Source organism: Botryllus schlosseri, chromosome 6, assembly GCF_051294905.1.
Source record: "Botryllus schlosseri isolate E-star chromosome 6, Bs_hap1, whole genome shotgun sequence".
In the NCBI taxonomy this organism is placed as follows: Eukaryota; Metazoa; Chordata; class Ascidiacea; order Stolidobranchia; family Styelidae; genus Botryllus; species Botryllus schlosseri.
The window spans coordinates 13,466,606-13,492,834 of NC_137241.1; the positions used below are offsets into that span (position 1 = coordinate 13,466,606).

A 26,229-nucleotide genomic window follows, 5' to 3' on the forward strand; every position below is an offset into this window, starting at 1 on the left:
TTTCTCTCGTATGTTGCACATTTCTGGTAAAAGCACGCGTCGTAAATACAAAGATAGTGTACCAGCCTATTGCGTTATTGCGTTTTCTATCATTGGTAGTGGTACTATATGTTTACACCATACACAGTGCATACGCATTACGCATTACGCGTACCCCGTACATGTATGTTTATTAGGGTTATCCAAAATTCTGAAAATTTCAAAAATTCCACTATTTCTGTAGATTATTGATAGAAAAAACATCAAAGAGTCTGCAAATAGCTCCCAGGAAAGTCGATAACATTTCGCCCAAGGCGTTTCAAAGTGGGCGGGGAATTGATGACATGGGCTTGCAATCACGAACCAAGGTTCCTGTTTGGTTGAAACCTGATCGGATTCTGACTGGCTGGCAGAGTGATTTTGTGATTATTGCTGATAATGATTATTTTGTGTCGTATTGTGTTGGTCTGCAGTCATTTCTGATGGTAGCACACAGCAGATTCGAGGGTTTCAATTAAAACTTCAGATTTCACGAATTCGCGAATTAAATTATTGGATTGCCTAAGAATCGTTGCATGCCAAATTTGGCTCATTTCCAATCAGTAGAAACCGGGGTAGTCCAAATTGAAAGTTTATCCATTGTGAGAATAATAGTATTTACGATGGCAAATTTCATCACTTCGTCATGGCCATAATCGTGTTTCGGGTATGGCTGATGCTAGAATGGTGCTTTATTCCACGCATTTTCATCTTCGTGAAGGCTTATGATCGAATTTGGATAAAGACATCGCTAATTAATGGGAAAAAAGAGATTAGAAGAGATCGAATCGTGAAGGCACATAACTTCAATATACGCAATTGAATAATACATAGGGGTTCTCAAACTGAGGTATTTAGGGATATGCGAATTTTCGGGGGTATACACGAGCAACTTCAATAACTGATTGCTGGTACAAAACTTGAACACGGCTTTTAACAGTAAATTCATATTTATTGTGCGTCTTATCAAGAGCAACCGGCACGATAAAGGATATAGAAGAGAGATGAATTTCTGGCAATGTAGCAGTTTTCTGCAACAGCGATTTTAACGTATATGTGACAATAAGCGAAGATAAAATCAAATGCACACTATAAAGGCACACTAGGGATGGTATGAATGTGCTCAGGTTCACGCTCGCGTTAGGTTCAAGAACCTCAGAATTTTGGAGGCTCGCATTCACAAACGAACCCTGGTATGTTCTGCGCGGAGTTCTGCCCCATGTGAACCTTTTTCATTTAATACAATTTTTCTTGTCATTGCAACGTCTTTGGTTCAAATTCTTGCATTTCAACTTCGTACCACTCTGCGCATGACAGCATGAAAATGAATTCTGCACTAAACAGAACATGCACCTTGCCAATTTCAAAAATTATTTTCTTTAAATTTTGTTCGAAATATTCAGCTTTCAGTTTGTGAACAGTTAGTGATTCTCTGCTGTAAGCTTCGCCCACAATCATACAAAAGCAAGAATGAAATAGGTAATAGTCAGCAAATCAACCAATCAATTATTTACATAAACGAAATTGATATAAAGAATGCCTCGTTTTCTAATGTAAAAATCTATCTGTTACATTTTTGTAGTGTAATGTTGATGTGTAATGTACACGAATGAAGATTCTCTCTCTTCTCTCTCAAGCGTACTGGATCTATCTATTTTTATTGTATCATACCAAATCCGTCCGATTGTGGTGTTGGCTACTGTATAAATTGCTTTTATGGTAATATCGGTCGCAAGTATAGAAACTGGTTTATCACTCTGATCTATATCAATGTATAGCAATAGATATGGACGACCTCGCCTTAACCCTTTGGAGGGGGCGTCAATATTCAGGAAATTAAAGAACTATTTTCAAATTCATATTGTGACCTTCCCGAGACTTGAGACCAGGTAGTCTCAGTTTAAAAGTAAGCTGTGTGTAGCCCTATATCAATTTTGTCCTCGATCACCGCCATATACCACGCTGAGCGAAAAATCAAACTTTTTCTCCAGAAAATCATCCAATTGCGGATTGCGTTCAAGCTGACCCACAAGGTGGAGTCCGAGAGTCGAATACAATGCTTCAGCGCGTAGCTACAAAAGCTGCCAGGTTTCGAACAAGCCGTCAGCCATAATCAAGTTCCGGTTTATTCATAAAATTTCCTCACTTCAAAACATCACAAGACTGCCATACAATGAATGATAGGCAGATGCTGAAACAACTATGAGTAGTCTTAAGATCAGACACCCACCTGGGCCTAGGCGTGAAGAGGAGGCATGCACAATTGCACAATGAAGTAAAGATAATATAATATAATAAAATATAATATAATATAATATAATATAATATAATATAATATAATATTAAGTGGAAAGCGATAAAATGAGGTGGCAAGTGACGGAAGGCGAGATCGATATGTCAGGTCGTGGTATGGTAAATTGTGAGGGCAGACTAGTATTCATTCAGCAGAAATTGCTTGTATTTCGACTTGAATGTGGACATGCTCGACGACTGTCCTATAGCTGGCGAGATACTGTTCCACACTTCAGGTCCGGAATATTTGATAGAGCGATGATCTTTTTTGTCAACCATATGATAGTTGGACGACGTAGATGCGCGTGTGTCGTACTTATGCACTTCTGATCAGACATGGGGTAATCGCGATTAGTAATCGTAATCGATTACGACGATTACAGCATTTTCAAGTAATCGTAATCGCAATCGATTACATTCGAAAAAATTCCGATGTAATCGTAATCGTAATCGACTACTTCGCATATTTAATCGATTTCTTTGTGAAAGAACGATTACTTTTTATTTGTACGACGACTGTGACATAAACTGAACATTCGTTAACAAGCAAGAGATAATATACCAGTTATTGAGTCACAAACGTCTGATTTTCAAATGCCATCGCTCATTATTACGTCAGAAGTAGCCTATTAGCTTTGCTAGTCTTTGCGTAAGAAGTATCCACATTCCACACTGATAGTAAATAGATATTCGATGTACATTAGTGTGATTGTAAAACACCCACCGTTCTGTATATCGGGTTATCAATACATTTCAGACGCCATTACCTCGCTGCAGGATAATCAATCACCTCTCTGCCTAGTTTACAATAGCAACATTTATATTGATGTTTGGTTATGCTTAGTTAAACGCAATTTGACCTTTGCTGCTTGGCGAGCAGTAGGCCTATGTGCTGGTACGAACGTACACCAGACAAAGGTTTGAAATTTTGTACTCGTCAAATAAAATATTACGGTTTCCACAACGAAGCATTAAAAATCAACAGCTGCTGATATATATATCTCATAACCGCGCCGTTTTTGCCGTTTCTCGTAATGGCAGCTTGCATTACATTATCTGTATTAAGTTGAAGGCAGAATTTTATTTTCACCTTCTCTTATTCTCATATTATTCTACTCAAAACGGGCGTCAATTGCTATTTCACGATTCTTTACTGAAGATTTGGACCTGCCGCCATAGCCATCGGCTTATATACCATGTTAGCGTGGGTTGTAGCTAGAATCAGGATCAAAACAGCAAAATGGTCCTCCACTCCAAACGCTGGTCTTGGGCCCCAAAGGGTAGTTAATTTTTAACTTGAAGATTTAATTTCGTCAATACCATTGGTAATTTCATTATATTGCATTTTTAATCCTATTTCAGCCCCCGATGGTCAGACTTGCCTGAAGAGCAGGGGGCGCGTAATCCATAATTATAACATCTGGTATCTTGCAATAATTACTGTAGTGCATGTTGTTAATTCGTGACCTCCGGTCTGTTATATAGTCAAAAGATATTGTAGTGGCCCAAACTTAGCAGACTAAAAGAAAAACTTCCGTGAGACGCACACACAAATTGTCATGTCTAATGCTCTGTGGGTGCCTGCGTGGCATTTGCATCGTGGGCTCAGATTGGAAGGACCGGACTGTTAGTCTAGCCCACCCAGCGCGGCTATTGACAATGGACACATACCCCAAATTTCGGCCAACGTCTTTCTTTGATAGCACACTTCGTAGAGTCGCATGTTGGCCGAAACTGCATATGTCTTTTGGTGTTTCGAGGCGCGGTATTGACTGGCACCAAAATGCCTATTACTATGAGTTATGCATCCTTTATTTCTTGAGGGGAGACATTTGCCTTTCGAAACCAAGCTATCTAGAGACATTTAAATGGCAAAGCTCAAAGAGAATTTTCAAGTTAAAGAAATCTGTCAAGAATACTCTATAATTTATGTTGGTTCACGAAATACTTTGAGTCCCCACCCTATTGGGGAATTTGGGGTGCAGCAGTTATGGACCTGGCAAGAATGCAAATCATTGGGTGCGATAAATCGTCGTTTATAAAGTAGGAAATATGTACGTTATGACGTAACAAGGAAATATCGCATCTGTTTCAAAGAAATATGTTATCTCATTAGGCCTTTTCAGCGCAATCCCTGTATTGTCTTCCAATATAACTACTAAGATGCAAAATAAATGTAATCGTGAGTAATCGTGATTACTTTTCCAATGTAATCGTAATCGTAATCGACTACTTCCTGATTTTGCTGTAATCGTAATCGTAATCGTAATCGCGTGATTCCGAAGTAATCGTAATCGCAATCGATTACATTCATGAAGTAATCACCCCATGTCTGGTTGTGAGTGGCCCGCGAGGTAATCTCCGAAGTTATTGATATTATCAAAAAATGGATTGCACAGAATGTGAACTTGCGAGGCCAACCAAAAATTTGGGCGCTTCTTCGATATACGCCCCAGATCGAAACAGTGTTTCACATGTAACCGGCAAGTGTTTCTCATGAACACGATCAAATTTTATAAACGTCAAAATAAATTGTTTTTTGCCTGTGGAGAGACGGATGTTAGGGTTGGATGTGGTCAAAGTTGGGGTTAGGGATATCAGGGTTGGGGGAGATTATGGTTGGGGGTAGGTGGATATTAGGGTTGTGTTAGGGTATTCCAGGATTGAAGCTGGGGAAGGGGATATTAGGGTTGGAGGTGGGTTAGGGTCAAAGTTGGTGTTAGGGTATCCGAAGATTAGGGATATTATGGTCGGGAGAGTGTGGAATATCGTGTCCCGCACTCCAAACCTATTCTTGGGTTACCCTAACACAGCTCTAACGCCAACCCAGCTCTAACCCTAAACCCATCCCCTGACCCTAATATCCCCCTCTCCTCCAACCCTAATATCCCCATTCCCTAAACCAGCTCTAACCCTAACTCTAAACCCATCCCCTAACCCTAATATCTCCCCTCCCCAACCCTAATATCCCCCTCTCCTCCAACCCTAATATCCCCATTTCCTAACCCTAACACAGCTCTAACCCTAAACCCATCCCCTAACCCTAATATCCCCCCTCTCCAACCCTAATATCCCCCTTTCCCAACCCTAATATCCCCCCTCTCCAACTCTAATATCCCCCTCTACTCAACCCTAAAATCCTCCCTCCCCAGTCCTAATATCCCCTCTTCTCCAACCATAATATCCCCCTTCCACAACAAAGGCAAAAAACAATTTATTTTGTCGTTTATAAATTTTATTGTGTTCATGTAAAACATTTGTTGGTGTCATGGGGAGCACTGTTTCGATCTGGGGCGTATATCGAAGAAGCGCCAAAATTTGATTAGTCTGGCCGCAACACTTGAGCTGTGATGACTAAAATATCAGTTCCGACGCATTGGCAGATCCCTGAGCCAGTCACATTTTGGTAGATCTTCGTTCACAACAATAAAGCAGAATAATTTGCGATGGATTTATCAAAAGTAAAAATTTTCTATACGCTTCGCTCAACATGCTGTCACTCGATTTCTTGCTTTTAATATTGTTACCCGCTTTCTGAAAATGAAAGAACACCGAATGTATCAGATTGAGTCTAACTATATTCGCGATTACGAGACAAAGTGTCGTTCAATATATGCGACCTTGCGTTCGCGCTCGCAGGAAGGACCGTCGACTATGAAACCTAGGCGCAAAATGATTGACGCATGTTGGTCGAAGCTTTCGATATCGATATGTCCAGGTGCCAAATAGTCCAATCCTTGCTAACTGAGCCCAGCAATATACAACAGGCCTACAATATAGTCAAGTGACAACATTATTGACCCATGAACTTCGAAAAATTTTCGCGCATGGCGCGGCTAGTGGCCCGCACAATAGTTCGTCAATCAAATGTGGCCCTTTGGCTGAAAAGGTTTGCCACCCCTGCACTACATGTAGCCAGAGAATTATGCTTATTCGACCAATCAAAGGAATTGATATCGTTGTCTAATGTAAAAAATCTAGCAGGTGTACGTGGTCAATCTTGACTTCATATGTTTCTTGTACCATAAAAACAAAATCCGTGGGATTGGGGTGTTGGCTACTGCTGTATAATTTGTTAATGGGGTGATATCGGTAGCAAGTATATAATCCCGTTTTACACTCTGCTCAATATTAACGTCACAATACTCAGACGCCGAATACATTGTCGGGCTGGCCTGGACCGTTAACGCGTAAGCTTATATTCCCTTGCAAGTCCTCGTCGAAATTGTTGGCAAAGCGACGGAAGATATTGATTTTATGGGAATATTATACCATTTGATTGCCCCAGTTGAAACATCTACCGACGTTTAAAACGTCAATTTGTACTTTAGCACAGTGACATTATGTTGCCGGAGTAATCGTTATTGGTATGGTGTTGTACATTAATATAGGCTATAACTTCACTAAAATGTAGGGTTGGAATTAGAAATACGACGTCACGTGACGTCATGAGGTTCACGTTCGTGTTCAGACTGTTCACACAGTACCTTTCAAAAAGGTTCACGCTCACACGAACCTGAGCCTTTCAGAGGCTCACACCATCCCTAGTACGTACGTACACCGAGCAAAGATTTGAAATTTTGTACTCGCCAAATAAAACATTACAATTTCCACAACGAAGCATTAAAAATCAACAGCTGCTGATGTATATCATAACCGAACCGAACCGTAACGGCAGCGTGCAGTATCCGCATTAAGTATAAGGCAGAATTTTATGGTCACTTTATCTTATTCTCATATGACTCTACACCTTAAACGGGCGCCAATCGTTATTTCGCAATTCTTTACCTGCTGCCATCGCCATTGGCTTATATGCCATGATAGCGTGGGTTGTAGCTAGAATAAGGACCAAAACAACAATTCGTCCCGCACTCCGAACGTTAGTCTTGGGCCCCAATAAGGTGGTCAATTCTCAATTTGATGACTGAATTATTGTCAATAATATTATTAATTGCATTATATTACTATTCATTTTTAAGCCTCTCTAAGCCCCCGATAGTCAGATTTACCAGTGGAGCTGAGGGCACATAATTCATAATTATATCATCTGGTATGTTGGCCGAAATTGCATTTGTCTTTTGGTATGTCGTGGCTTGGTATAATGACCGGCACCGAAAAGCTTATTCCTGTAAATTATGCATACTTTTTTCATGAGGGTGAGATGTATGCATTTCTAAATTAAGCTATCAAGAGACATTTAAATCGCGAAGCCCGAAAAAAATGTTCAGGGTAATCAGATCTCACGAAAATACTCTATAATTTATGTTGGTTTCACCAAATACTTTTGAGTCCCCTTCGAGCACTGTAAAAAATAAAGGTGGGTTTTTGGCTAAATTCGAGGTGGAAACGATAATTCCTCCTTTCACGAGAGGTAGGAACATGCTATACACCTCTGAAGAAGGTGAAGTACGTCTTCCCACCTCCGAAAATAGATCTTCCACCTCCCAAAACCCTCCTATAAAGTGATATACGATACATCACTTTATAAGGAGGGTTTTGGGAGGTGGAAGATGTATTTTCGCGCGAGATCATATACTGCGTCGTCGTCAACAAATATACAAAAGCTGTCGTAACGTTGTTTTGGTAAACCCGTGATATATTACAAATGCTGCGGAACGAGCCCCATATGACTTGGAACGGCAGTCCGAACACATGGCGTCAGATGACGTACGCGTAAGTTGACGAGTTCTGCTTAGCTGATTGGTCATGCAACGGAAATTTATTAATGTTTGGGTTGCTACATACGTCCGTAAATGTCCGGAATTTCAGTGTAATTAAATTCAATTTCCAGGTTTTTCGAAATCAGTAATTTTTTATAAATTATGAAAATCTGCACAGCTCCGACAGTTATCGAACATGACCACAAAATACACACAATTTATACTGAATCAATACCATCGTCAGATCAAGATTGCAGGACTACAGCCTGACTTATCGATCTCGCCTTCAACCACATTTTTTATCACCTGATAATGAATCTGAATGATCACGCACGATTCAACAATGCTGAAGATACTTTATTACACGTCCGTCCGCCAAAGCGGTCAGTAGCAAAAGCGGAAGTGAAAGCACGATGCGATGATACTACAACTGACGTAAGGAGCAGTATAGAACACGCTGCTACACTATTCCGATCGAACTTGAGAAGTGCCTATAGCAGCAGTCTCACAAAATACCATAAAAAAGTTAAAAAATCATCAACAAAACCGCAAACACGGGCATGACCGCACCACATTAGCAGAACACTAGCCCCAAACTAACATCAATGAACAAATTCCCTAAACTAAAACCCTAACAACGCCGCGCCACATCACGGGGAGAATTACCGGACCGGGAGAGACACAAGCTCCATCTCTTCCACGCGCGCTTACATCAGTTCCGCCAGTGAAACAGTTATTATGAAGTGAAGCAGCCAGTCAAGTCTTCAAACTTCTCATATTGATGCAAAACTGCTTCTTCAATCGGTTCAGATAGCCAATGCCGTAATGGGCGTAATCGAATTTCTGCCAATCTTTCAGCATACCGTTACTGTCCAGGAATCTTGAGAATTGCAGCCAAATTAATGAAGTAACGGTTTTAGCGTGCTCGCCATTGTAAAAACCTCCGTCTATACTTGATCACACACGATTCAACAAAGCTGCAGAGACTTTAGGCTACTACAAGTCCGTCCGCCAAAGAGGCCAAAAGCAAAAGAGGAAGTGAAAGCACGATGAGATGAATTCAGAGATGTGCGGATTCCAGATTTGGGGAATCTGTATCCGTCCCGATCCAACAGTCAAATAGGATTTCGGAGTCCGACAGCTGAGTAACAAAATTAGGATCCGAAAAAAATCCTGCTATTGCTTTAGTGCTATTTCACATAAATATAGCCTGCAAAACAGATATGAACATTATAATCAAGAAATTAGTATCAACAAATGCCTTACAAGGGTTTATATATATTACATCTCAAATCAATAATCTTAGGTACGGTATATATTTTGAATATAAATGCAAGTGGTAGGAACTAGGCAGGGAAAATAAGATAAAAAGACTGCGAGAACAGAGAAAGCAATATTAGTTGCTTTACAGAGAGGGTAAACATAAGTAACTCAGGCATGCCATGATGCATTGCTGATGCCAACAACAAAATAACCTATATTGTGTTACTGTGACTTGGCCAAGACCACTAGGCCTCCTACCATAATACTCCTGAAGAATGATACTAAATTTTCACAAGAAGTAAGCAGTCACAGAACAGCCATGTATCAAACAAAATGGATGAATCAATCAAAATTATCACTATATAAAGCAGCGGTTGCCAGTAAACTCGCCCCAAAGTAAATTCGGCCCGTCGAATTCGGCCCTCGGTCACTTTGGCCGTTGGTGAATTCGGCCCTCGGTAAATTCGGCCCTCGGTAAATTCGGCCAGGGCCAGAGTAACAATAACAGTTACAATACCATTACCTAACCTGAACCCTAACCCTAATCCTAACCTAACCCTAATCCTAACCTAATCCTAACCTAACCCTAACCTAATCCTAACCTAACCTAACCCTAATCCTAACCCTAACCTAACCCTAATCCTAACGCTAATCCTAACCCTAAACCTAACCCCTAACCTCCAAATCACTTGATAATATTATAATTATGTAATATAATACACATTATTAGTTATTAGTAGGTTTAGGGTTAGGATTAGCGTTAAGGTTAGGATTAGGTTAGGGTTAGGTTAGGTTAGGATTAGGGTTAGGTTAGGATTAGGTTTAGGGTTAGGGTTAGGTTAGAATTAGGGTTAGGATTATTGTTAGGGTTCAGGTTAGATAATATTATAATTAGGTAATATAATACACATTATTAGTTCGTAATACAATTTCACACAATGTTCTCCGAGGGCCGAATATACCGATCGAATTCGGCTGTCGGTAAATTCGGCCCCGTAAACATCGGCATATATATATACATATAGATATATTTATACGCATACCCTGTTCTCCAAATCACTTGATTATAATATAATTATGAAATTAATTCACATTAATAGTTGGTAATACATTTTTATAAAAAATTCTCCGAGGGCAGAATTGACCGAGTAACCAGTGAATTGACCGGTGAATTCGGCCGTCGGTAAATTCGGTCCCCGTGAATATCCGCGCTATCTCCCGTGATTACGCGATCCACGCATACCCTGACATCCAAATCACTTAATAATAGTATAATTGTGTAATTAATTCATGTTAACGGTTGGTAATACATTTTAATACAATATTCTCGGTGGGCCGAATTTACTGATGTAATGGCCGAATTTGCCTGGGCCGAATTTACTTTGGGGCGAGTTTACTGGCAACCAAAGCAGCACAGCAATGAATAGGAAATATAAATATTATTATATAACCAGCATGATGATGTGCGCAATCAATCAGAGAGTACCGGTAGTACTTTAGTTCCAGTGTGTTTCCGAAATCATAAACATGACCAATTGACCATTCCAGCATATATTCATACATTAGCTCACCACACAATCATTCCAAATGACAGCAGAAATCAGAACCACCAGTTACGGTACCTCTGCAACAACACCGACACCTCGCTCTTCTGTCATCCTGACAACTGATATCAAGTAACCTAATGGCTGATGAACAGGCAGTATAAGAATCAATGTCTGACGAACAACTGAATTCGAAAACAAACACTTCTGCAGCCCGCTTGCAGGAACCTGCCGTCGTCCTCGTTCAGCATTCATCATCACATCACTGCACAGAAACTATGTTGCTTACGTATTTCAAAGACGAGACTGGTATCAGCGGTTTCAACGTTGTCATATATTCCCGGAACCAGCCTGGGCTTGATCCATAGCAATGAATGCATTATCGAATAATATATACTAAATTAATGCAACGCATCAGTTACTTGCGCGGCGATTCCGTGAAGTCAGCTGAGTTTCCGCGGGAACCACATTCTCAAGGGAAACCCCGTTCAACCATCCAGTTTCATAAACACCAATTTGCTTATGGTTCGACTTACATCTTACTATCCTATTCAGTCAATTTCTAGTCTGTACTCAATATTGATAGTTATAATATTTATTTAGTGTACTAAGTAGTAAGTCGAACACGAAAAGCGAAGATTCTAATATCTCATGCTGACTGATCAGCCATGTCGGTTACGCTTTAATTAATCAGCGTTTGAACCTCGAAGCAGACAGATCGAAGAGACCGCGTTGGCGGCGCATGTCTTCTCCTCTTGAAGTTCATTATGAAGCGAATTCTTATGAGTTGTGCTTATTCTTACTACACAGGCAATAGTTGTACGTTTTTGAATATGAACCGCTTCTTCCTGTTAAGGAATGCGGTATGAACGCATTCTGTTCTCGCTAGCATAAACCCGTATATAGTTGCTCAACTGTTCCTGTCGTTGTCGGCTGTCTGACGATCGGCCGGACGGCCGCCATATTGGAGAATGGAGATTACATTGCGCCCCGTGAAGAAATGGAAGGTGAGACGATAATGGACTAATGAATGAATTTTCATGCTTCAAACTTGCCTTTTCAAATTTACATGCTTAAGTCAGAGTGAGCTTTGTTTCAGTTCAGTTGAAATAATTGTTTGAAAATTTTAGAAGTAACTGCAATTTATGGTCATTTTCTAATATGAAACCATGCTATATAGTAGATCCAGTAGGGAATTGGTGTACGCAGCACAATTAGGCGACTGGCAGGCTGACTATCACTTGTAGCTGGGGCTGGGCACAATGATTCGAGTACCCAAACCTGAATCTAGTATTAATTCTTATGATTCGAGTCGAGTAGTAAAACACGATATTTTCGAGTACCGGTACTGATATTACGCTTCTCTCCACTGAAAGTTAATTTATACCCGAGAATTATAGTTTCGATACTAATTTTCACAGTTGAAGCCATAAACCTTGATTGGCGGTATCGTAGCATACGAAACCTATAGTACAAAAGCTACCAAGGTTACTGGACGTAGCATATTTCCGAAGTCATGATCATCCAACAGCATTGTCACCAAGTCGAATGAAATTGGCGAAGTCGAAAAATACCAAAGCGTTTTATATGTGATGGATAAAAGGCATTAAATTCTTGGTGGTGGCATAAACGGTACATATTTTAACTTTGACATCTTACATTCTGTTATGGCGTCATAATGAGTGATACTGGATTACTTACCGGACTCGAAGCATATTACGTGATTCAGAATTGAATCACTCAGGTACTCGATTTTGCCCAGCCCTACTAGTAGCATGAAAAGTTCGACTGGCTCACCAAGGCAAAGTAAAGCCTATAAATTCAAATCTGCTCATTTTTGCTGCTTCACCTGTTGAAAAAATGATTTGAGGTTCGGTTTCACAAATTTATTCTCCTAATGAAATTTTTATTCTGTTTCACTGCATATTTCAAATTTCGACTGCTTTGCAGAAAACAGTTTCGTCTTCTGTCCCTGAAGACAAGATGAGCATGATTTCCCCTCAACGCGGAATTGGTTGAAAATATGGTTGATAGGATGAAGCGCAGAAGCTGACATCGATGTCCCGAAGACAAAATGATGGATTGTGATCGGTATGTTTTTCTCTTTCTGCTATTATATCTATTACCTTTGTTGTAATAAAGCTGTTCATTTTGACATAAGCATTGATCTCTTCAAATAATTGTATTGAGTAGGTAATTTCCACATATTAATTGCCTCTCATGATATAGGCCTATAAAGCGTTCTTCAGTCATGTTGCAATTGCACGGCATCAATTTTCGCACTGTTTTTAATCTATAGTAATCCGTCATTACGACGCGACGCGTTGACGCACACCACTCTGCTGTATTGTAATGAGTTGATGTTGACCTGTATGTATTCAGTGATCAACTTGGACTTATAATATATTTTGTTTTACAGCATCTCAAAATCTAGACCGGATTGTTTCTATACCTACAATTTTTCATGAAGGATGTGGCAATTTCTTCCAGGTTCAACAGGTACGGATTTTTATAAATATTATATAAATATTATAAGTACCTGTTTGCTTAAAATTTGGGATGGGAAAAACTATTCCACTACTGGCACAAATCGAGCTTCAACTGTAGTCGAGTCGTGGAGATTCGGAGACAATTTTAAATACTGAAAATTACGTTTTATAATATCAATTATTGAATTATAGTATCAATACATTTCTCTCAATGTGGTGTATTCAACCTTTTTTAGTGAGGAGCAAACCTAAAACCGGTGTTACAAGCCCATGCTCCCTTTTCAGCTCGGTCCCACAACCCGCAGTTCTAACTCTGGGTCCGTGAAGCACATCTTTATGGTGTTTGCAGACCTCTAAATTTTTAACCTGAATGATAATATAATTTGTGATTTTCTTAGCTCGGGTAAAGCATCATATCGGATATTTCTAGGTTAGTACCAGTACAGTGTAGAAGTAGTGATTTCAAATCCATGTCAAAGCTACTTCAACCAAGTAGGAAATGAAGGGCTGCAAAGTACTCAAGTAGTTTCAAAAAGTAGATAACAGCAGTTATCCGAGGTTGCTACTTCAAACTCGCCAAGATGTACCTTTGCAACTTGCAAAAAAAGGACTATCGATAAGAGGTGGATGGCGGTTGCACTATTATTGAGCATGATTTGAACTAAAACTTCAGGGGTGTCTGCACGGATGCCTTGCCTTGATGGTTAAGAAAAGGGGTCCGCACCGACAAAAAATTGAGAGCCACTCTACTAAAGGTTACTGTTCACATTAGCTGATGACTGAAAATGGTCATCACTTCCACCTGGCCAAGTCCGCATATACATTGGCCTATTTGCTATTTGATATCATATGTTGACTGAAAATAGGATCCGCAGTGCCCTGTTGCCGGTATATTTCATAAGCTGATTACTGAAATAACATCAATGTGTGTCTGTGTGTGTGTGTTAAGTGTATGTTCGACCTGATGCTTCTTTCACATAATAATATATTTCTTTAAGACACCCACATCCGCGTGTCCTACAATTTGCTACGATACAATGAAGAAAGAGTGGACCGTCTGGTTTGATGTTGAAAAGGTGAAGAATATCGAGAGCTTCCATGAGGCATTTGCAGTGATGCTAGAAATTCATTGGATCTTCGAAATGCAGTTTCTGACTGTCTTGTCAGTTTTTCTGGCGCGTTTGCCAGGTGTAAAAGACATCAGTACTGCAGCTTATGCCAAACAGGATCACATTCGTGACTAATTTGCAAATAAAGGCATTGGAATGAAGGTGATGTAGTGTTTTGTGAAGGCTTAAAGTGTGGTTATATGCTGTACCTCGGGGATATCCGGGTAGGATGAAGCGGAATCCGGATAGGACAAGGTGGAAAATTGCCCACCTTATGATGAGGTGGGAAAATAACCACCAGGTGAAATAAGGTAGAAAATTTCCCTCCTCTTTTGAAGGTTTTTTTTGGAACACCTTAAAAGGTGGGCCCAGTTTTTAGAGTGAGCGCTCTCACCACCCTATTGGGGAATTTGGGGTGCGGCAGTTACGGAACTGGCAAGAATGCAAATCGTTTGATGCGATAAATTTGTTGTTATCTCATTAGGCCTTTTCGACGCAATCCTTATATTGTCTTCAATATATCTTGTAAGATTAGTTCTAAGACGCAAAATAAATGTAATCGTGAGTAATCGTGATTACTTTTCCAATGTAATCGTAATCGTAATCGACTACTTCCTGATTTTGCTGTAATCGTAATCGTAATCGCGTGATTCATAAGTAATCGTAATCGCAATCGATTACATTCATGAAGTAATCACCCCATGTCTGCTTCTGATACAGAGGTAAAGAAGTCATTTAGGTGTTCGGGGCAGTGGCCGCAGTGGAACTGAGGCATAAACATTGCAATTTCTAGTTTCCGCAGCCTATCGTTTATGTTTAGGACACCAAATTTTTTGAGCAGTGATTGGTTGGACACACATCCTGGTCCCTTTGGGGCCCTGGCTATAATACGGAGGACCTGATGTTATAGTTTTTGTAGCGGCTTCAGTGCAGTTCTACTGACAGACCCCCAACGCAGATGATGCCATATTGTAACTTCGATACGAAAAATGATTCAAAAAGTATCAGAAGGACCCAGACTGGCATGTAGTTTCTAAGGTTGTAGAACAGACCACAGTTTCGTGATAACTGTTTTTCCTGCGACTGAATGTGACTCTTCCAGGACATGTTCGAATCTAGTAAAACCCCAAGGTATTTCACATTTTCAGAGGTGGTCACTGGTCAGTAGCGAAGTACTTCTACTTTTTCGAAGTACTCGAGTAGTTTTCCTCTACTGCTGGTACTTACTCAAGTAGATAGAATCTTCGCTACATCTACTTCGAACTATTTTGTGATCTACTTACTTACTTTTTGCTATTTTCGGTTTGTCAAGTAGAAGTAGTGTAATCCTCCAATTAGAAAGATAAACTGGGGAATTCTCGGGCTGTTTTCACGGATTTCCAACTTTCAATTTTACGAAAATTTAAGTCAAACCCAGAATTTCCATCGTGTTTCACATCGAGTAGATATAGAGTTACAGATATCTTTTCACGAAAGTGAACATTGTTTAGGTTGCATTGCACCGCATTGTCGCCCATATGAAATATTTCATCTGAGTATTATTATTATTATAGGTAAAAACATTGGCATGAGTGGCGCTTATCACAACTGGAGGCTTTTTGCGCCACGGACAGAAACAAGTTAAACGCTACAGAAAGTTCATAATATATAACTGAGATAGGTACACATGTGCACATAAAAAGGTTTTACAATATTCCTCGAGTCGATCTAACATATTCAACAACATATCGCAGTACTTGTGGATCAGTCAGTAGGGTTCGCATGTCGAAATTTACATTCTTCGACTCTGCATGGCGTCGTAAGCGTTCTCTTTGATAGCGGTATTTTCTACAATTCATCTACGGTTTCCTCAATACCACATGCTTCGCACAGTTGCGAGTCGATGCATCCAATCTTGTTGAGATGGTGGTTTAGTCTGCAATGCGTCGTTCTTAACCGCAGCATAATCGAGTTTCCCAACCTTGTATCCACTTCAGATAGTCTGTCATGTACCGAGGGCCGCAGATCTTTGTACGCTCTCCCAGTAACTGTGGATTGATAGATACGGTCCCACTCATCTTTGCAGCTCTTTAGCAAGTATACGACCGTACGTCGGCGAGTGGGATAGCATGATTCCGACGTATGTGTGTATTAGCAGCTCCCGCCCTTGCTAATTGATCTGCAGATTCATTACCGCGTATTCCGGAGTGTCCAGGCACCCATACAAACGATATGGTGATTTCTGCTGTTCGCAACTGATGATTCAGCTCAATAATTTCATTCACCAGTGCCGTGTGATATAGTCCCGAATGTTTGATCGCGTCCAATGCACTCAAGGAATCGCTGAATATTGCCAATTTCGTAGTAACTTGACTTTGCCGTACCCATAGTAGGGCATGTTTGATTGCAATGAGTTCCACTGAAAAGATCGAGAGAATTCTTGGAAGCGGGCACGCCCATATGAAATATTTCATCAGAGTAAATATGCAGGGTTGTAATGACTCGAGTCATGACTCGACTCGAGTTAGACTCGAGTCACGATTTTTTGGTGACTCGACTTGACTCGAGTCATTTTCTTAAAAATGAAAAATGACTCGATTCGACTCGAGTCAATTTGTGTATTGACTCGACTTGTACTCGAGTCATTGCGCATGACTCGGGCCAAGTCATATGACTCGAGACTGGGTCTACCAAGACAGGCATTTCATTGTAATTTCGAAGAATAGTAAAGTTATCACATTATAATTATTTTGTCTATCAGTACTAATACTTGAAAATGCTACCAGAAACAGTTATAAGTGAGGAAAATTAGCATATTATAAATGCGAACCATTCGATATCACCAAGCAGAGTAATAAAAAGTGGGTTTAACAAGACTTTAACTGGAAACAGAACAGTCAACACAATGACTTGGACTCGGACTCGAGTCAAAACACTATGACTCGGACTCGACACTCTACTCCGTGACTTGTACTCGGACTTGACTCGGTACTGAATTGAAAATGACTCGACTTGACTCGAGTCAAAACCAGAAAAGTGAAATTGACTTGTGACTCGGAACCTTGTGACTTGGTTACAACCCTGTAAATATGGCCCATTATAACGTTTAAAACTGGCGTTTTTCAATCTAGCATTTACCCATCATATCGTAATCTAGCAGCTTCTAATCTGAAAAAGTGGGCTTTGACTTTTTGGGCGTTAGATCTATTTCAGAGGGCCACCGTTAGAACTGTCTAGACCAGTGGTTCTCAACCTTTTTTTAGACACGCCCCCTTTTATGATAGTGAAAAATTTCGCGCCACCCCCCCCCCCCACCCCCCCCCCCCCCTTCCACCCCCCCCCCCCCCCCTTATCGTCATCTCACAAAATCCAACCGGGATGCTAGCAACTCCAACAGATTGTTTGATGGCATGGAAGGTTATGACTATTGATGAGAGAATTAAAAAATATAAAAATTGTTCTATATGTAGAGAAACACGCGTGAATTGGAGGTAAATCGCGCATAGCACCAAATTTTTTTCAGTTGACCGCTTCTTTGCGCCCCATTTCAGATGCTTTTCCGCCCCCCAGGTTGAGAACCACTGGTCTAGACAAAAAACATAAAATACATTTTCCGCTTTTCTGATGTACTATTGGTATTTCTCGTTCAATTCGCAGTATCATTACTAAGAGTTCTAATTTGTTTCAGTTTTTTTGTCTGAAGAACAATAGCCTACATGTTTAAGTTTTAAAGCAAGTGTAGCATCGCAGTATATTTTCCTAAAATACAATCACTCTATGGCATTTTTACGTTACGCCATATTTTTTATCATCGTATACGAATTGCTCAAAGCGTTAACATCGTATCCCTATAACTTCTCCGTATTGCTCTTCGAATTAACAAAGGCCTGAGACGGTTGAGCACTTTATAATGGACTGTCCCTCGCATGAATTTCATAGAACGTTCCTGCGTCGTGCTTGTGTTTGTATGAATATTCCATTTCGCCTCGTCAACTTACTAACGTATCCAAGCATTTTGAAATACGTGGTAGAATATGTGCTGAGTTGTAAACGATATATTTGAATTGCTGCTACATTAAAATTGAGTACTGTCGTGGCGCATAAGACCTAACGGTGATATTCGCCACTCTTTTTCTTCTTCCAATAAATAAATAAACTAAAGGTCGTAATATGCGTGAGGGAATATGCCTTGACATTTTCTAAAACGGGTGTTCGAGTAAACAAAAGATTAGTATCTCATTCCACAGCAAAACTATCATTTGCATCTCATGATGCAGTCGAATGCTCATGCTGTCGGTAATTTATACCTTCTGAGATTCATCAATATGCATTGTACATGAAACTCTCTGCACCTTCCGCATAGCTCAATTTGCAGCTTTTGAAAGTCAATGCGAATGTATTATGACCGTTTTCAAAACTACTTACTTACTTGAGTAGATTTAAAGCCAGCAAATTCTACTTCTACTTCAAGTAGTTTTAGGTTCCTAATGGAAGAAGTACTACTACTCGTACTTAAGTAGATTTTCGCGTCGCTACTCATACTTCTACTTGAGTAGCTTTCTTGACTATTGTTGACCAGCGATGGTAACGGTTAATTTGTTTTCTGAGTTTAAGGCCAATAACTGGGATTTCACGGCGTTGACGCAGAGATTATTGTGGGCCGTCCACTCATGCACTTTGTGCATTTGGTCACTGGTCACGGCACCCAACTTCGCCTTGGAGGACGAGCAAGAGAGGAGGTGAGTATCATCAGCGAACAGTGTGGTATTCAATGAGGACTCAGAAATGTCGTTGACATGTAAGGTGAAGAGGACCGGCCCAAGCACTGAGCCTTGGGGTACACTACAAGTAACTAGTTAAAGTGAGGACAAGATGTTAGCGATTGAAACCATTTGTAGTGCATACGGTTCGCAAAATATCGAATACGAAAGAATTGTGTGACTTATTTCTGTAGGTCAATATACATTTGAGCCCCTACTACCACTTCTGCTTGAACCAACGTAGTATAGGGGCCTACGATAGTGCGATAGGCCCAGGTAATATGCTTTCTCTTGTCATATATCCAGCCTCTTACAAACTTACTAAACCACTTTTTAGGTAGTTTTCCGTCGTAAACTTGAACGTGTACTTGAAAGTCACTGATGCGTGACTGTTAACATCAAATCACCCCCCAAACCCGGTGTGTTGTTCGCAATGCTACAAAATCACCCTGAGTGCCATACCATGTATTACACAACCGCATGGCGCATATCATGGAAAACTGAATTCAGTTTTCCATGCGCTTTGGGCATACACAATACACTATAGATAACTGACCGTTTATATAGCTAAGTCAGGGGTCGGCAACCTTTTGCTAGTCGCGGGCCAAATTTCGGGTGTACAACTTTTTGGCGGGCCGGAATTTTTCTTAGTACTATATTTTACGCTCACTTCGGTATATTATCCTACATTGCTGCAATCTCAATCATACCAATCACAAGACACATGTATTTACACTTCAACAACACAGAATAAATGTGACAATTGACGCAGCTTGCTTTGTGATAGGTTTTCAACTTCTGGTAACAACTTAGATGAAACAAGAATCAGACCCTATTCAAAATGGACGACCGAAATACGTGATCTTAGCTTGCTCTTCGTGAATTTCATCGTTCAAAACTATTGTTCACATGGCCAGACGTACGTGGCCAGAATTCAGTCAGAATTCATTTTGTAGAGAAGAAATGTCGGAAAAGCGGGTGAATATCCAGCAGTTAAATTACGTATCACAGTTACAAATGTAGTGTTGGTACTAGGTTTTCTCTCCTCCAGTATAGAAAAGTGAGCATAATTTTCTTTGTACTGTTGACATTTCCAGAGTCACAGATTTGTTTTGAATGCGCCTCAACAGAGAGAGAGAGATGATATTCTTTTTCGCCTTCAACATCGAGATGCTTTGACGACGGAGTTGCGATACGGCCATGAGGTCGTCTAGTCTGCGCCCCCGTTTTTTTTCCTCCTCCATGCTATCCGTGATTGCTGAGCGCCTAGCAGGATAGCTGCGGATACCAATTTCGAGTCTTAGGTATGACCCGGCCGGGGATCGAACCCACGACCTACCGCACGAGAAGCCGGACGCATTACCATTACACTATCCCGCTCGGTATATCTCATGCATTTAGTAGGTTTCCCGCTGAAGTTGCGAATTCAATTTGTTCAGATGTGACGTTTAATGTACCAGGAAAGCAAGATCAGATACCCATTTTCGATTACAAGATTATGAGTCAACGATATTTGTGTTTTCGAGGAAAGTTGCTATTTCATTTCTCAGTTGATACACTCGTGTAAGCATAGCTGCTCGACTTAATGCGCGAACATGACAGATATAGGCCTACATGACATCGCCATATTGATTCTCTGCTTCTAGTAATATCTGGCGTAACTGATTCAGTTAATGAGACAAAAATCATATTAACAGTTTTCACCATTGTGGCCAAAACACTATTCAGTTTTTTTGTCTTGGCACACAATGCCTTCTGGAAAATTAAACTATAGATAGGCTAACTAACATACGGAGGCTAGTTATCTATAATTGAACAGTTTGAGATTCCGTCATTGCGTCTGAGATGTTCCCAGCGTTTTGAAGCAAAGGAAGTACACCTTTATTGTCACGCCCCATTAGAGTGGTAAACCCTTTAAAAAAGTATGGAACACCTTCGGTTGCAAGATACACCCGATTGATAAACACTGATCCAGTCTAGTCTATCTCCATCTCCTACTTCAACCACCTTCGTTTTACGGCGTAACAATAGACTAATACGATGAAGGCTACTATTATATCGCAGCAATGCCGCATTTTTTTCATGCAGTGCTGCACTGCAGATTGAAACTCATTATGAAACGGCGGGCCGTATTCTTGTGATAACTAATTATTATGTCGCGGGCCGGACGATTTCGCTTGGCGGGCCGGATCCGGCCCGCGAGCCGTAGTTTGCCGACCCTTGAGCTAAGTTATAAATACACAACACACATTACACAGCCGACTTGATATGTTCTGGCAGGATTTCACTTTCTCCTACCGGAAAAATTAGGTTAAAACTATCGAATGTAAACTAAACATGGAATGGCAACGACAGATTTTGCAGCTTCGTTCCGCTTCGCCGAAGTTTTATTCAGGCCAATTTTGCGGTAGCGGCTGTAGGATTTCTGTCAATCCAAAAGTTATCAAGTTATCTTCCAGAGCGCAGAATTTACTGAATCTGTTCTTGATCGACTGTCGCACTGACTCCGAAAATATAAATGAAAATATGATCGGGCACTATGAACCACCCAGAATTCGCCATCCAAGTCTGAATTATCGGCATTGCCCGAACAATCAAAGAGCCGCAATGGATCATTGTTGTGGTTATTGTTTTGCGGTCATCCGATTGTTCTGAACAATGCAGATTTTCGATGTTGAGAGTGATTTTTCATCTAAGTACGGAGTCTGATGACTCGACTTGACTCGAGTCATTTTCTCAAAATAGAGAAATGACTCGACTCGACTCGACTCGAGTCAATCTGTGTATTGACTCGACTTTGGCTCGAGTCATAAGACTCGAGGCTCAGACGGCCAAGACCGACATTTAATTGTACTTTCAAAGAAAAGTAAAGTAACCACACTATTGGGACTTCGTTGATTGGTACTGGGTACTTGAAAATGCGACCAGAAACTGCTAAAAGTCAGGAAAATTAGTATATTATAAATGCAAACCATTCGATATCACCAAACAGAGTTATAAAAATAGGGTTTACCAATACTTTAACTGGAGACTGAACAGTCAACACAATGACTTGTACTCGGACTTGAGTCATAATACCATGACTCGGACTCGGCGCTCTGCTCGCTGACTTGGACTCGGACTTGACTCGGGGGAGAATTGAAAATGACTCGACTCAAAACTATAAAAGTGAGATTGACTTGTGTTGTGAGTTGTGACTCGCTCGGGACCTTGTATTACATTACAACCCTGGTATTTGAGATCAGACACCCACCTTGGCCTAGGCCAGAGGTATCAAACACGCGGCCCGCCGGAGTATTTTGTGCGGCCCGCGGCGACATTTTAGATTTTTATTAATTTGACAATAAATAAGTGTCACATATATCTTTTCAGGTTATAAAGTGAAAATTCTGTCTTGAATTGCTCCGAGAACCTGAAACTATTCATCAAACTTCACTATCACATCAATTGTAAATGCTACCATGCAGTGGAAGATTCACGATCTCGCCACATTTCCAATTCATGCTGACAAAATCTGACCCTTAGACGTTTCGTGACCGAAATTTGTGAGTTGGACTTGGACGCGACCTTTCTTAGAATTAGCCTACTCAGACTCGGGCTAACTCGATGGTAAAATGAAAATGACTCGAGTGGACTCGGAATGCCGTGAATTTGTTAGAACCATGGAATCAACAAACTATAAGGGGAATAGTAATAGATCAAAAGGTGGCAGCTTGGTATTTCGCTAACTAAGCAAGTAGTTATGGCAACCATTGGCAATCTGGTAATTAAGGCCACTTAAAGGTAGCCTACCGAGTACCGAGGTGGTACGCTCCAAAGATGTAACGACAATGGGCCGTTCCGCGTTTCGACATTTCAATCACTAGGACACATTCAATAATATATTTATATCTATATTTTTTTCTGCTTCTATATTTGAAGATATTTGACCATGAGGTTAATAGCCTACTTATCAGAAGTATACCCGAATCCTGGATTGGAATTACAATGCTCAACTTAGAAATGTTTTGATATCAGATCAGTCTCTATTATCAATCAGTTAAATTCAAAATATTCATAGTAGCTACAAAATTATAACCCGACAGCTTTTATGATGGCACCGTACATTTGTCCGCCCATATGGTGTCTGTATCTTGATATCAAGTACAACAATAATTCTATTCAAATAGTTATAAATGTGATGATTCTTTTCGTGCCAGGCCTAAATTGATACAAGAGTAAATCACATTTTGACGATGTGTGTTTACTGTCAGTCTGCTGGATCGGCTCACTTTCAATGGGACAATTCCTTCCCGCTAAATAAGGCCTACTTGGAAAGACATAGAATACCCCTACGAATGCTGCGGCCCGCGGCGTCGTCAAAACTGGAAAACTGGCCCGCGAGCACATTGGAGTTTGAGACCTCTGGCGTAGGCGAAGGAAATCTGAAAAGAGGACACTTTTTCAAAGTTTTCAGACTTGCAATACCGGAGGAAAATCCTGAATAAATGATTGACTAAAAAACGGTCAGCTTCCCGGCTCAGCTCCCGAAATAGCCGCCGGAGCGTTACATCAGTGCTGATTTGCTTTTTCTCAGTCGAATTTTGCCCTAATTCTCAAAAATAAGGACATTTAGGCGTCCTCCGAGGACACTTTCAAAAAAGTCAAAAATGAGGTCAAATCCTCTTAAAAGAGGACGTATGGTAAACCCTACACAGTTGGGTTCCGGCATACTTGATAGACTCTACTAAGTATGCCGGACCCCAATTCTGTAGCGTCACCATACGTACGTCCTCTTTTAAGATGATTTGTCCTCTTTTTTTACTTTTTTGGAATTGTCCTCGGAGGACGCCCAAATGCCCTCTTTTTTGAGATTTTGTCCTCCTCTTTTGTGGGAATTTTGGTTAGATATAGGTCAAATTCGACTGGGACACAATAATTCAGCAGTAATGCTCTGGCGGCCATTTCAAGAGCTGGGCCGGAAAGTTGACCTTTTTTTAAGTCAACCACCTGATATGTGAGAGAAAAACTGTATTTTTCGGGAATTGAGCGATAAAGTTGACCTTTCTTTTTTAGTCAACCGACCACGAAGTGGCAAAAATAGACCATTCTTTCAGGATTTTCCTCCGGTTTTGCAAGTTTTAAAATTTTGAAATAGTGTCCTCTTTTCATATTTCCAAAATATGGTAACCCTATTATAGAGCAATGTGTTTTCCTGTGTTCCGCCTGATCATATGATAGCTGTTCTTCGTTGACGCGGGTGTGCCGTACTTGTGCACTTTTGACTCTGCAAAATACATCAAGGACAAAATATACAACGCCTATTCCAGTTCAAATCAATTATTCTCTCATGATAGGAATGACGCCATCCAGCCAGCAGAGATGAGCACGGATTAGGATAAGGATTTAAAAAAAAAACGGATTTGTGAAATTTTTGAGGATTTGGAGTGGATTAGGATTTGAGTTTTTTACGAATGGATTGGGATTGGATTTCACGAAGATTGATGTCGTGTAGTGAATGGCGACACCGTTTTTCGTACTAACAAAGTTACTTCATGTATTTTGGAACTCATTAGGCGTTTTATTTCTTTTTACAGAATTATATGCATCAGATGTAGGCTTTCTAAGTAGATTTCCAAGTTTCAATCGTATTAGGATCAGGATTAGGATTATCATATACAAAATTTCTGGATCAGGTTCCGGATTAGGATTTGAAGCTTCGAATTAGGACATAGAAATTTCAAATTCACTCATCTCTGCCAGCCAGCAGCTAGGAAAACTATCGCTCGGAATGAAGAACAGCAATAACAACGTAAATATCAGAGATGAGCGGATTTGAAATTTCTATGTCCTAATCCAATCCAAATCCGAACCTTCAAATCCAAATCCAAATCCTAATCCATAACTTTTGCATATTCAAGTCCATGTCCAATCCTAATCCGATTCCAACTGGAAATTCAGAAAAAATACCAATTTATGCAATGGAGGGATTCGAAAACATTCTTTCTCAACCAACGATTCACTTGATTCGAGATAACTTAGTAACCATAAGTACATTAATAACTGATCTGAATAAAGTTAGTCGCCATTCGCCACACGACATTTCAATCTCCCAGAAAATAGGTAAATCCAATCCAAATCCTAATCCGTTCTGAAAAAAATGTCTAATCCAAATCCAATCCAAATCCGACAAAATTTCACAAATCCTGTTTTTTCAAAACCTAATCCTAATCCATGCTCATCACTGGTAAATATGTCAAGCCAAGCAAGCAGTGACGTAAATGTTCTCCCGTGTCCACTGTCCATCATCATCATTGGTCCACTCCACGTTTGAGAACACGCTGGTGATACTATGAGTGAAAAATCCTATCACTTGGTAAAATTTTGCACTCCAATCTGGCTGAAGCCAGATTCTTTGCCGATGCATTATACCAAAGTGTCCTACAAGGGCGTAGCCAGAAAAAATATTTGGGGGGGGGCGAAAAATTCGATGACGTAAATGAGTCCCTCCCACCTAAAGATAAGGAAAAATGGGCTAAAACGATGGTCTTGGGCCCCTATTGGATGATTAACACAACATCTGAGGCGATCTTTATGCATATATTCCGCTCATATAAAGTGATGTGTGATTGATTTGTAGAAAACTCTGACGTCAATACTTTCGCGCGAGGCGCGAAAATTTTTTGGTTAAAGAATGAAATTTGTTCATTATATTGTTACTTGCATATTACAAATACGTTTTCATTATCAGATTTACCGGCAAAGCTGATAGAAGTGGTGTCATCGAACATTCAGGGCTAGTACGCTAGTACACTTGAACTATGTTCATAACACACGGCAAGACTATTTAGAGCAGTGGTTCTCAATCGGTGATCCGCAAAGCCTTTTCAAGGGATCCACGAAAATTCCAAATTTGCAAATTGGTTGATAACCTAATAATAATAAGCTATTTTTGGTTTGTTTTAAATTAGAGAGATGATGAAGCACTTTCGCTTCATAAATGATGAAAGTTCAGGAGTCACATAAACAGAGAATGGCCGTCTGAGATGAAATATTCCACCGCGCAAAGTCATTTTAATTGCCAATAGCCTACTTATACGAACACAATGCTATTTAGGAATGTTTTGCTGGGGTTT

At 40.3% G+C, this 26,229-nt stretch overlaps 2 protein-coding genes and 1 long non-coding RNA gene across 5 annotated transcripts in view; all 3 read left to right on the plus strand.

Moving 5' to 3' along the window:
* Positions 1-26,229, plus strand: part of LOC145440319 (peptidyl-prolyl cis-trans isomerase-like 1) — a 120,912-nt gene that overhangs the window by 67,867 nt on the left and 26,816 nt on the right. The window lies entirely within an intron of this gene.
* LOC145440296 (uncharacterized) overlaps positions 1-26,229 on the plus strand; it is a 118,178-nt gene that overhangs the window by 67,867 nt on the left and 24,082 nt on the right. The window lies entirely within an intron of this gene.
* LOC145441054 (uncharacterized) lies at positions 10,645-14,541 on the plus strand. 3 transcript variants are annotated; one of them, XR_013915715.1, is made up of 4 exons: positions 10,645-11,784; positions 12,728-12,868; positions 13,197-13,276; positions 14,265-14,541. It is a non-coding gene; the product is annotated as an uncharacterized LOC145441054 (long non-coding RNA). The 3 variants fall into 3 exon arrangements; XR_013915714.1 differs by lacking the exon at positions 10,645-11,784 and having other exon boundaries at positions 12,489-12,868; XR_013915713.1 differs by lacking the exons at positions 10,645-11,784; positions 12,728-12,868 and having other exon boundaries at positions 12,899-13,276.